General features: G+C 49.5%; 1 protein-coding gene across 4 annotated transcripts in view; it reads right to left on the minus strand.

Moving 5' to 3' along the window:
• ARHGEF19 (Rho guanine nucleotide exchange factor 19) overlaps window positions 1-10558 on the minus strand; it is a 63797-nt gene extending 53239 nt beyond the window's left edge. The window contains exons 1-2 of one of the 4 annotated variants that reach the window (XM_029578663.1): window positions 10132-10555; window positions 8785-8810 (exon numbers count right to left, since the gene is read on the minus strand). The gene's annotated coding sequence lies outside the window, so the exon portion shown is untranslated. Of the gene's footprint in view, window positions 1-8762; window positions 8811-10131 lie in introns of all 4 variants that reach the window. The other 3 variants (XM_029578662.1, XM_029578661.1, XM_029578664.1) reach the window with 3 other exon arrangements.
• Window positions 10559-11015: the final 457 nt, after the last annotated feature.

Consider the following 11015-nt stretch of genomic DNA (forward strand, 5'->3'; position numbering starts at 1 on the left):
CCCGCTTCCAATTCCTTGCAGAAAACGAGCCGGTCAGGTGCTGAAAGGGCTACTGTGGCCTAGGACTGTGCAAGGGGAGGGGGGAATGGAGATCACAGAAGGGCATGACCGCTTCCCTCTGCAGAACGAATCCTCAGACAGGTAAAAGAACGAGAGGATAGCACAGCAGGTATGGCTTCCCGGGGTGGAAATCGAGATGGGGGCTTTGCCTGCATGAAACAAAACTACAAACCTTGTTTTAAGGTGGCGATGGAAGGGAGGATAGTGCAGCTTGGTTTTTTTTTTTTGATAACGCAGGGTCTTCTCGATTGGCTGCTGCTGAATTGCAATGCATTGTCTCCATAATATCCCTCGCTTCTGAAACCAACAGCGTGGTCACTAGGATGAAAAGAGGCCACCGTAGATTGGCCTGGTCTTTTCAGTGAATAAAGCTGTGTGGTCATCTTCTTTTGCTCTCCAGCTTAGGGTCTTCTGCTCACCGGGTCAGCTGGGGACGTTGTTGGGGGGGGGGGGGGGGGGAAGGGAAGGGAGCCATAGTACTGGCGCAACGGTGACATCTGCTGTCTGGATTTAAGGCCCGCGACTGCAGGGTTCCGAAAGGATCCCTAATGCATGGCCCCAGCTGAGAAATGTTACTGCAACCACTGCACAAAACGTAAACCGGGAGGGGAAGATCCCTGGGCAGCTGCAGACGAAGGCTTATGGCACCAGATCTTGGCTCTGCTTCCGATTGAGCTGGAAGCCCAAAAGCGGAGCAGGAGAAAACTGCCAGGCCCCAAAATGTCCCCAAAGCAAAATGTCTGGCTTGTTGAAATAGCCTCGCATCTTCCCACGCCTTGCTTGAAGACCATTCCGGTATATTCGTACGGATTACTCCCTTCCGCGGGTAGCATCGCCGCGCAGAACCACGACCTCGTCCGGAGTGTCCGCTCCCGGGTGTGCCGTTTCCACCCATGCAGCCAGCGCGGGCTTTTAAAGCGCCCCCACCACAGGCAAGGAGGTTTTTCCACCAGTGGGACCTTGTAGCTGACGTCTACTGCAGTGTGAATAGCTTTGCTGAGGACTTGGCCCATCATGTGCAGCGAACCTCTCTAACCCAGGACTCTACGGCGGGTTTGTCTTCCTTTCTCTAGTGACGGCATTGAACCAAAGGAAGTTTCGGCAGGACAGAGTGAAAAAAGAAAATGTTTGTTTTCCTTGCTTTTTAACCAACCTGAGGGACTGTCCTTCCAAATGCAGGACCATTTGCCAATCTGCAAGACCCCTGCCCCAGGGTGCTTATAATCTCCGATTTCGGCCCAGGCAGACCTTGTGATTTCCTGAAGACCACGAGATAAAATGGAGACAGGAGCTGGGAGTGGAACCCAGGGTCTCCGGGACCTCCAGCTCCGCACTAAACGGTCAAAAAGCGACACCAAAACGCACACGCGTTCCATTTCCAGAGCGTGGGCCGCGGAGAAAGGATCCTGGGCTGAGCTTCTCAGAACGGAGATCTCTCTAATAGCTCTGGAGAACGGTTGCTTCAACGATCCTGTGGGCCCCAGTCTGGCCCTGTGGCAAACTCCAGCACAGACAGCACGCGTCAAACTCGGTTTTGTTTGCTTGAAAAAAAAAAAAAAGAGAGAGGAAAGCCTCAGACACAGTCCACATGGCCCTGAGCAAACCTGCCTTTCCTGGAGGGGGGGAGGATAAAATATGTCAGGAATGCTTTAGAGCTTTGCATTATCATCTTTAATGGAATTGCCGCTCTGTTCCCGCCAAGTTAAAGCGATGCCACATCCTCACACTCTGCTTTGTGGTGCCAGAGCTAGTACAATAAAAGAATCACAAAAACACTGAGGCAGTCACACAGTACAGGGTGGAAAGACCATCCCCAGGTGTGCCTACCCCTTCCACCTCCCTGCACCTCACGGGGCAGGGAAACATGGCCACCTGCAGCTGACTCTGCCCCTTCTGTCTCACGGCACCACCGCAGGACATAAAGCGGACCTCCGGGTGATTTTGTGTCTCCTCACCTGCTCTTAAGGCACCAACGGCAGACATGGGACATGGAGGATCACTGGCCCGATCCTTCTCAGGGTGGGATGAGGACCACAGTTTATGCCTGGTTTCAGAGGCTGATCTGGAGATGTAACCCCTGGATTAAATACTGATAGCGCTGTTAGATTTGGTTTTTCTTCTTGTGAACAAGGAATGTTGTTCCTTTCCTAGGTTACGGTCTGCCCTGGTTTGTTGAAGGAGGAACCCCCATGGCTGCTTTTCCATGACTGACCCGGGTCACGTGTGGTGCTTCACTGCTTTGTAAAATCCTGAAAACAACAGGTCCCAGGAGCACTGGAGACGAGCCGGGATCCTTAGAGCTGGAGGATTCAGAGGTGGCAAGGGCCTGATGAGATGGCAAATCTGCCTCAATGAAAGGCCCCCCTCACCCCCTCCAAAAAAATTAACAGCACACAAAATTCCAGTCCAAAGAAAACACCGGCAGATGTGGAGTTAGGGGTGGGAAATTCCACAGACCACAGGCTCTCAGACAACATCCACAGCATCATCCTAGGCACAGATGCTATGCTGATAGAAACAGGAACCATCTCCCCAGACAAATCCAGTTCTGGTTTTCTTAATGCCAAGTATTTCGTTTCATTAGGAAAATCCCAAGATGTAGTGGGATGGGGAGGTTTGACAGCAGTAGGAACTGATTGCCCTAGAGTGGATAGGAGGTCGCTGCTGCTTGTTTCTGTAAACACCTCCGGGTCCATCCCCCCTCTGTGTGTTGGATGCAGAGTCCTGGCAAACAGCACATCTGGCAGCAAGCTTACGTATCTGTAAGGAATAAGTGGGTCATTCATCTCCAGGTCCAGGATCTTTTCCTGTATCCGGAATCCCACTTCCTCCCAGGTGAGCGCGGAAGTCCAGCTGCACGTTGGCGAGGGCACACTGACGACGGGACTGAAAGCTGCCCCCCCCCTTGAAAAGTGGATCAGAGGCCATGCAGGGCTTCCATAGCGCAGGTATCCTTTTACCGCACTAAAAAGGCAGGTCTCCTCTGGGCACGCTTGGGGGAGGAAAACAGTGCCTGCAGGGGAGACGCTAACTCTGCCTCCGGCCGCAGTCGTCGGAGCTCTCAACGTGCATGCTTTGCACCTGCTCATTTTCAAAGGAAAACGATGCTAAAATAGCTGGTGCAGTTCACACACAACCTGGGGCTTTTGAAAATAGCCCCTCCCAATACTGAACTCCCTTCAAAAAAAAAACACTGGCGGGTTTAAAAGCTCCACTACACCTATATAGAAGAATACACAGGGCTTGCCTCGGGCGGCACACTTTGGCTGCCCTCTGACTCCATCCTGGCATTATCAGGAAGTCTCTGGGAGAACTGATTGCATCCCCGCAAATAATCTCTGGGTGCAATGCCAAGTCCCAGAATTCAGAGAAAGCTGCGGTGTGTAAAATTTGTCATTTTCTTTTTCCTGGGAATTTCTGTGCTGCATTTCAACCTGGCCCAAAAGCATTGCGACTTGGCCAGGCTGAGGTAGCTCTCTAATGTGGATAAGGCATAAACAAATTTGTTTAACTGGCTCCACTTCTGCTGGTCGGGTTAATCCAGTCTTGATTTTGCACGCAGTCAGCTGGCAAACCTAGTCATAAGGCAACCTTGGGCTACATGGCTATGGCCACTTGGCAGGGACTCTGACTAGAAAGAAATCCAGGTGCCCTAAGATCTTTGAGCAGTAAAACAAGCCAAGCATAAGCTGGGATCATTTCACTCTGCCTGCTCCCAATTCCTTTTTCTGGGTCTCCTTCCTATAGGAGGTTCTCGTTCTTCACCTCACTCTCCACTTCCTTCTCTTCTCTTTTCCTTCCATCATGACCTCTTCATTTCAGTTTCATCCCTCACCCCATCTTCCTTCCTCCAGGTCTCTTGCTTTCCATTCCTCCACTGGCCTTCCATCTCTCCCCGTCTCTTGGCCTCACCTTCTTCCAAAAGCTACAATCTCCTTTCTGACATACTCTGTGTACACAAAGCAAAATGCATGCACTGAAACCTCCTGGGTAATTGGCCGAGGATGCGTATACATTCACTCACCTAAAGATTCCCCTGCTCTTTGGAGGGAGTAACTTACGCGCGTACACTTAAACGCACGCATTTTAAAATAAACCGTGAGCGTAAGTGCCGAATCTGCCCCAACTCTAATCCCGCTCCCTCCGTGCACATAAAAGTATGCATGAAACCAGGTTATGTGCAAACTTTTACACACACCCGGTCCAGTTCAATTTTAGAAAGACCATTTACGCGCATAAAACTAGGGTTTATGCATGTAAATGACTTGGAAAAATCCCACCCCCCCTCCTCTGGTGGTAAAACTAATATCCCCTTCATGCAGCAGTAGGTATGACCTTTCCACCCTTCCAGTGTGATGTGTGCCCTTCCAGTATGAATGTCTGCAATCACAGACACAAATGTCACGAGAGGACTTGAGTCCATAAGAAAAAGGTTATGGAAGGCAGGCCCATCCAGTCTGACCAGTTACCTTCCTGGTGGTATCACAGACCCCCAGCTCTCTCTGACTTTCCTCTCACTTCTTCGCAGCTAGGAAAACTTAATCCCAGACTTTCTTGAATTCTGTTGCTGTTGTGTCTCAACCTCCTCCCTGAGCGACCATTCCACACGTCCGCCATCCTTTCCCTTACTAATGCTACTCCTCAGTCTAACCCCCATCAGAGTGGCTAGAAAGGGGGCTTGAAAGAGGTGTGAGGCTGGGGGCAGCTACAGACAGGAAAGCTGCTCTGAGTTTCCAGCCACTTTTTTAAGAGGTGAAGACTCCGTTTCATTTTCCAGAACCACCCAAGAAGCTAAAACGGCAACTGAAAATAATTAATTTGCTCTCTAAAAGGCAGCGCCATCAAATGCTGGGAGGTTAAGAACATAAGAAATTGCCATGCTGGGTCAGACCAAGGGTCCATCAAGCCCAGCATCCTGTTTACAACAGAGGCCAAATCAGGCCACAAGAACCTGGCAATTATCCAAACACCAAGAAGATCCCATGCTACTGATGCAATTAATAGCAGTGGCTATTCCCTAAGTCAGCTTGATTAATAGCAGTTAATGGACTTCTCCTCCAATAACTTATCCAAACCTTTTTTGAACCCAGCTACATTAACTGCACTAACCACATCCTCTGGCAACAAATTCCAGAGCTTTATTGTGCGTTGAGTGAAAAAGAATTTTCTCCGATTAGTCTTAAATGTGCTACTTGCTAACTTCATGGAATGCCCCCTAGTCCTTCTATTATTCAAAAGTGTAAATAACCGATTCACATTTACTCGTTCAAGACCTCTCATGATCTTAAAGACCTCTATCATATTCCCCCTCAGCCGTCTCTTCTCCAAGCTGAACAGCCCTAACCTCTTTAGCCTCTCTCATAGGGGAGCTGTTCCATCCCCTTTATCATTCTGGTCGCCCTTCTCTGTACCTTCTCCATCGCAATTATATCTTTTTTGAGATGCGGCGACCAGAATTGTACACAGTATTCAAGGTGCGGTCTCACCATGGAGCGATACAGAGGCATTATGACATTTTCTGTTTTATTAACCATTCCCTTCCTAATAATTCCTAATATTCTGTTTGCTTTATTGACTGCTGCAGCACACTGAGCCAACGATTTTAAAGTATTATCCACTATGATGCCTAGATCTTTTTCCTGGGTGGTAGCTCCTAAGATAGAACCTAACATCGTGTAACTACAGCAAGGGTTATTATTCCCTATATGCATCACCTTGCACTTGTCCACATTGAATTTCATCTGCCATTTGGATGTCCAATCTTCCAGTCTTGCAAGGTCCTCCTGTAATGTATCACAATCCGCTTGTGATTTAACTACTCTGAATAATTTTGTATCATCCGCAAATCTGTAAAATCTGTAAAAATAATCCCAGCAAGGCTGCTCAGCAGCCCAACCTGCCAGCACCATTTTGTCGTGCAAAGCTGTGTATTTTCATATCGCAAAGACGTCCACAGGGTGAACGTGGAGAAGTCCTTTCGCACCGCCAGAGCCCGGGTTTTGCAACCTCTTTTCAGGTTTGTAGGAAACACAAACATTAACCATCAGCAGTTCCTTCACCCCTACTCAACTAGGAGCTGCGACTTATGACACTCATGTGAAAGGAAGCAGATCCTGCCCTTGTTAATGGAGAAGGGAGTTTTGGCATGCAGGGGTGGAATGTGCCATCTGCACTCTGAGGTAATACAAGGAGGACAGGCAGGCACTGAGGGGAGAATAAGTTAAAACAGCCACCAGGCATCCCATTCTCTTGTATAAAAGATGTGACATCAGATTCTTAGTGATGGCAGCCGAGGGGCTTGGTTACGTGTTCTTGAAAAATATCATCACATTTGAGCCTCACACTGCAGAGAAAGCAATGGATGAACCCCGAGGCTGCTGGGATAGCAAAGAGCAAGGGGCCATATTTACCATTATTGTAATGCAGAGGACAGGGTCAAAGGTTCTAGGACTGCCCATAAAATAGAGGGCCCGTGATCAAAGGGCTCAAGAGTTCCCCAGACACAGACCCAAGGGGTCATTCAACTGTTCAGAGGCAGAGGATGATCCAGTGGCTGCTGAGAGAGCAGGGGACCACACATACAAAAAATTCCTCGGACGAACAAGTGCAAGTTGCTCAGATAGCGGGCGCCACACATGAGGCGACCATTGCGGGTCCTATGGCTGCCCCAATACTGGGAGGGCTGGACACAGTAACTGACTTTCAAATGCAATTCTCCCTGATTTTGTAAATCACAAATCCAGAATGCATGCCCTTGCTAGCCCTGAGGGCTGGAGGGCTCCTAGACCGTGCCTCAGTCCTGTGCGCTATGCGGAGGGCTTTCCGGTATATCCAAGCCTTACAGGCCCGGTCGGACAGCAGACACGAATCAGAGTCTGCTGCAGCACAACGCTAAGGCCTACGCCCTGAGGATGGGTTATATATTTCAGGATAAAGCAAAAAAAAAACCAACCCCAAAAACTATGCCAAACATTCTTTTGACATTTTCAACCAGTATGAGGGGTTAATCCTGCAGTGAGTCACCCTAAGGCCGATAGGCATGGGGATATTTCTTATGGGCCTTACAGCTGCTAGGGTAGAAGGACATATTCTGGAGACAGCAGAGGAATGGTCACAACTGACCCGATGGAAGCTGAAGTGAGGAGGGAGGGTCCATTAGTTTGAAAGGAAACAAACGTACATGAAATTTTGCTCATTTTCTTTCGTTTCATTTTAAAATGTCATTATTGACAAAAAGATTTAAAAAAAACCAACCCTGGTCCTCCCCCTCGAATTCTCTTGCCCTTCACAGCGCATGAGCGATCCCTGGTCAGGCCCTGCTTACAAAGGGCACCTGCAGCCGGAGGCTGGCACCGTTATTAAACTTCCTCCAGCCGGCGGCGAGCTGCTCGTGTCCTGTGTACGCATGCCCCCCCCCGGGAGGCAGAAGAGACCGAGGCTCACCCCTGCCCCATGAAGAAGAAAATAATGGTAAAAGGGAGGGGATTAACACACCCTTCCGCCCATGCATCCTGACAGATTTTTTGCTTTGGTGCGTACCTCATCGGGTTTTTTTTTTTCTTATTTCATATTTCTTATGTCTGTGCACACCCCTAGTTTTTATTTGCATACAAATTATCAGGTCATGTTTTTAAACTCACGTGTTCATTGCGTAATCCGCCTAGAAGGCAGAACGTGCAGGATCAAAATCTTGAAAATAAATATATAATAACCGAACAATAAATCCTTGAATCAACACAAAACTGCTGACACTACTATGACGCATGCAGGGGGTATCATCAGCTTTGCTGCCTCATAAGCTACATCACCTGCTGCAAACATTTCTAAAGCACGCCCTGGCGGTAAGCTTACGTTTCAGCCTGGAGAATAAACGAGAAGTTAGAACACCTACCAACGCAGACGTACGCATCAAGATCAAAACAATTTTTTAGCATTAATAGAACCAAAAACAGAGTTTGAAGAGAGCCAAAAGAAAGAAAAAGAAGAATAGCAAGAATAGCAGATGCCCATAGATCATCAAGACAAAACTCTACAAATGCCTGTGAAGTTCTATGAAGTCCCCTCCTATTTTATTCTTCCATTCAGCTGTTAGCCTTTCCACGTTATAGACAGCCCATGTTGTATTAATCCAGCTGAGAGGGAATTGTTTCCAATGGGTTTCAGGACTTCCTACAGGAGGTAATTTTCAGTATCCCACCAGGTGGATAGTTTTGTACCTATGGACCTGGTAGGAAATTTTCAGAGAAACACCCCCCCCGTGTTTAGCTTTTCGTTTGAAAGCTTGCTTACGCCGGTGCGCTGGCACCAAAGTCCTCATGGACTATGCACCTCCTTTTTCTGCGCCTGGAAAAATGCCATTCTGCATGAGCACTTTACTCCCCCGAGCTAAACATGGCCCTGGAAATGCCTCTTCGTATATGGCTAAAAAGGTGTTCTTCTCGTGGACTCTGCGTGTACTTTCTAGCAGTTCCGAGGAGAGCAATTTACAGAACATCAAATCTGCCTGGGGTAAATGGCTTTGAACATTGTCCTCAGATTGTCTCATTTGAGTCTACCTAGGCTGACCAGATTACCGAGACAATGCACCTAACTGCTAGCCACACTTTCAAGTGGCATTCCTGGAAGCATCTTTAAGACAGGAGGAGGAAAAAAAGCAAGCACACAGGTTGCATTTACAAATCTTCAGGCAAAATTCTACTCACACACACAGTGGGCCATGAGTACCTTTGATTTGAAACCCGGGGCAGAGTCTGTGGGTAAAGAGAGTGGAATAGAATGGGTAAATGAGAATTGGTTATCTGCTTTTACAAAAAGAAAAAAAAAAAGGGGGGGGGGGGGACCCTCCATGAAGTTAGTAAGTAGCACATTTAAAACAAATTAGAGCACATTCTTTTTCAATCCACAATTAAGCTCTGGAAATCACTGCTGGAGGATGTGGTTAAGGCAGTTAGCATAGCTGGGTTTAAGAAAGGCACAAGTTCTTGGAAGAGAAGTCCATAAAGTGTTATTAACCAAATAGCCTTGGGAAAAGCCACTACTTATCTCTAAGCATTAGTAACATGGAATCTATCTACTGACTGGGATCCTGACAGGTACTTGTGACCTGGATTAGCCACTGTTGGAAACAGAATATAGAGCTTGATGGACCCTTGGTCTGTCCCACGATGGCAATGCTTATGTTCTTATGTACCCAAGACTCATTTAAAAAAAAAAATGCAGTTTTAAACTTCCATATACAGAGGAGCAAGAACACTGGAGCTTAAATCAAACATCTCCTCTTCCCACATAAGCCTATTAAGACCTTCAACCCTCCCATTTCTCTAGACCCAGCACCGACTTGTACAGTATAGAACTGAGACTAACATCCTGCCTCTTCTCCACAGAGCCTGAAATTGATTAAACTGTGTCTGTCTGGCTCACACCCACTCTTGTTGGGTGTCTTTCTGAGGATTCATGCCCGCTCTTGTTGTCAAGGCTGGAAACCAGGCTATTACTGACTGTGGGTGGGCTTTGAATCAATCCACAGCTTCAGTGTTACTAGCCCGGCTCTAAACCCTTGGGCCATCCTTGCTTCTGCTATTTGAAAGCAGCACTACAGGTCCCAGAATGCATCAGAAGAGGGGGATGTAAACAAAAAAACAAAACACAAAAATCCAGAAGTGGCCCAAAGCCTCCCTCCTACTTCTGGGTTTTTGCCACTTCCCCATGCTCGGGTAGGGTTGCTAATCCAGTCCTCGGTTTGCCCCACTGCACGCATGGCTTTGTAGCTCCGGGGTCCTTAAAGGAAGTGAACGAGAAAAATCCGAAGGTTCAAGTCCATCCAGAGCACAGGGCAAAACCAGGGCTGGAGCAGCCGGGCCGGCGGACCGGGAAACACCTCGTATCCCATTCCGCACTCCCCCTCACCGAGCAGGCCCGAGGCAATGGAAGCAGCAGCCCGCCGCGAGAGCAGCCGCGAGAGGCGCCGGGAAGCCTCCGTGTGGGCACCAAACCCCCCGCGCTGGAAAGGAGACCGAGAGAAAGCAGCCTGCAAGCGCTGCGGCGGCGGCGGCGAGAGGGCGCGGGCAGTACCTCATTGGTGGCGGCGGCGGCGGCGGCTCCCTCGGTCTCCCGGATCCATGATGGCCCCTCCTGGAGCAGAGCGACCTGGGCCGAAGGGACTCCCCCCCCTCCCCCCAACAACGCCGGCAGCTGTCAGGGGGCGGCGAGCCGCGCTTTCAGGCTCCTGCTCCTCTTTGGCAGGCAGCGCCTCATCTCCTCTCCTCTGCCCGCACCTGTTGGCTGCGGGCTTCAGGTAGCCCGCGGCGGCTTAACGTGTGCGGATGCCGGGGAGAGACTATAAGCCCCTCACTGTGTGCTGACTGCGAGCGAGGCGGGGAGAGGGAGCTGCAGCCGGGCCTTGTACCAACTTGTCTCTTCCCTTCTTAGATCTGCGCTCTCCCCCTCTCACCCCCCCTTCCCAGGAGACGTGGCTTTTCCTGCACATAGATAAATGCCCCCCCCCCAACACAGAACAGGTTTGGCAAGTCTGGAAGCAGCAGGGAGGGAGGGAGGGAGACCCTGTGTACAGAGCCTGGGACTGAGGAGGGCCGAGCCTTTGGAAAGGGTGCTTAGGCTATAAGTGGCCTGGGGCCCAGGCTGCTGGAAACGAGACGGGGAGCCTGCACAGCCCAAGTCACCAAAGGCAACCATTTCGGAAACCGTGGCTAGGAGAGGCCTAGAAGTGGCAAGCAGGAGACCTGGAGGCCAGCCCCTGGCTCAGAGGAGGGCCCTGCAGCTGGAGGGGAGGGAGAGCCAAGCACGGCAGTCAGAGGGAGGACATCACTGCAGCTCTGAAAGGAACTTCAATCGCAGGAGTTTACGCAGAGCTATATAAAAAGGGATATACAATATTAATATTATTGTTACCTGGTTGTATTTCTGAGAACGAAGGAACTGGGAGATAAACTGCCTTG

The sequence above is a fragment of the Rhinatrema bivittatum genome, chromosome 15 (assembly GCF_901001135.1).
Source record: "Rhinatrema bivittatum chromosome 15, aRhiBiv1.1, whole genome shotgun sequence".
NCBI lineage: Eukaryota > Metazoa > Chordata > Amphibia > Gymnophiona > Rhinatrematidae > Rhinatrema > Rhinatrema bivittatum.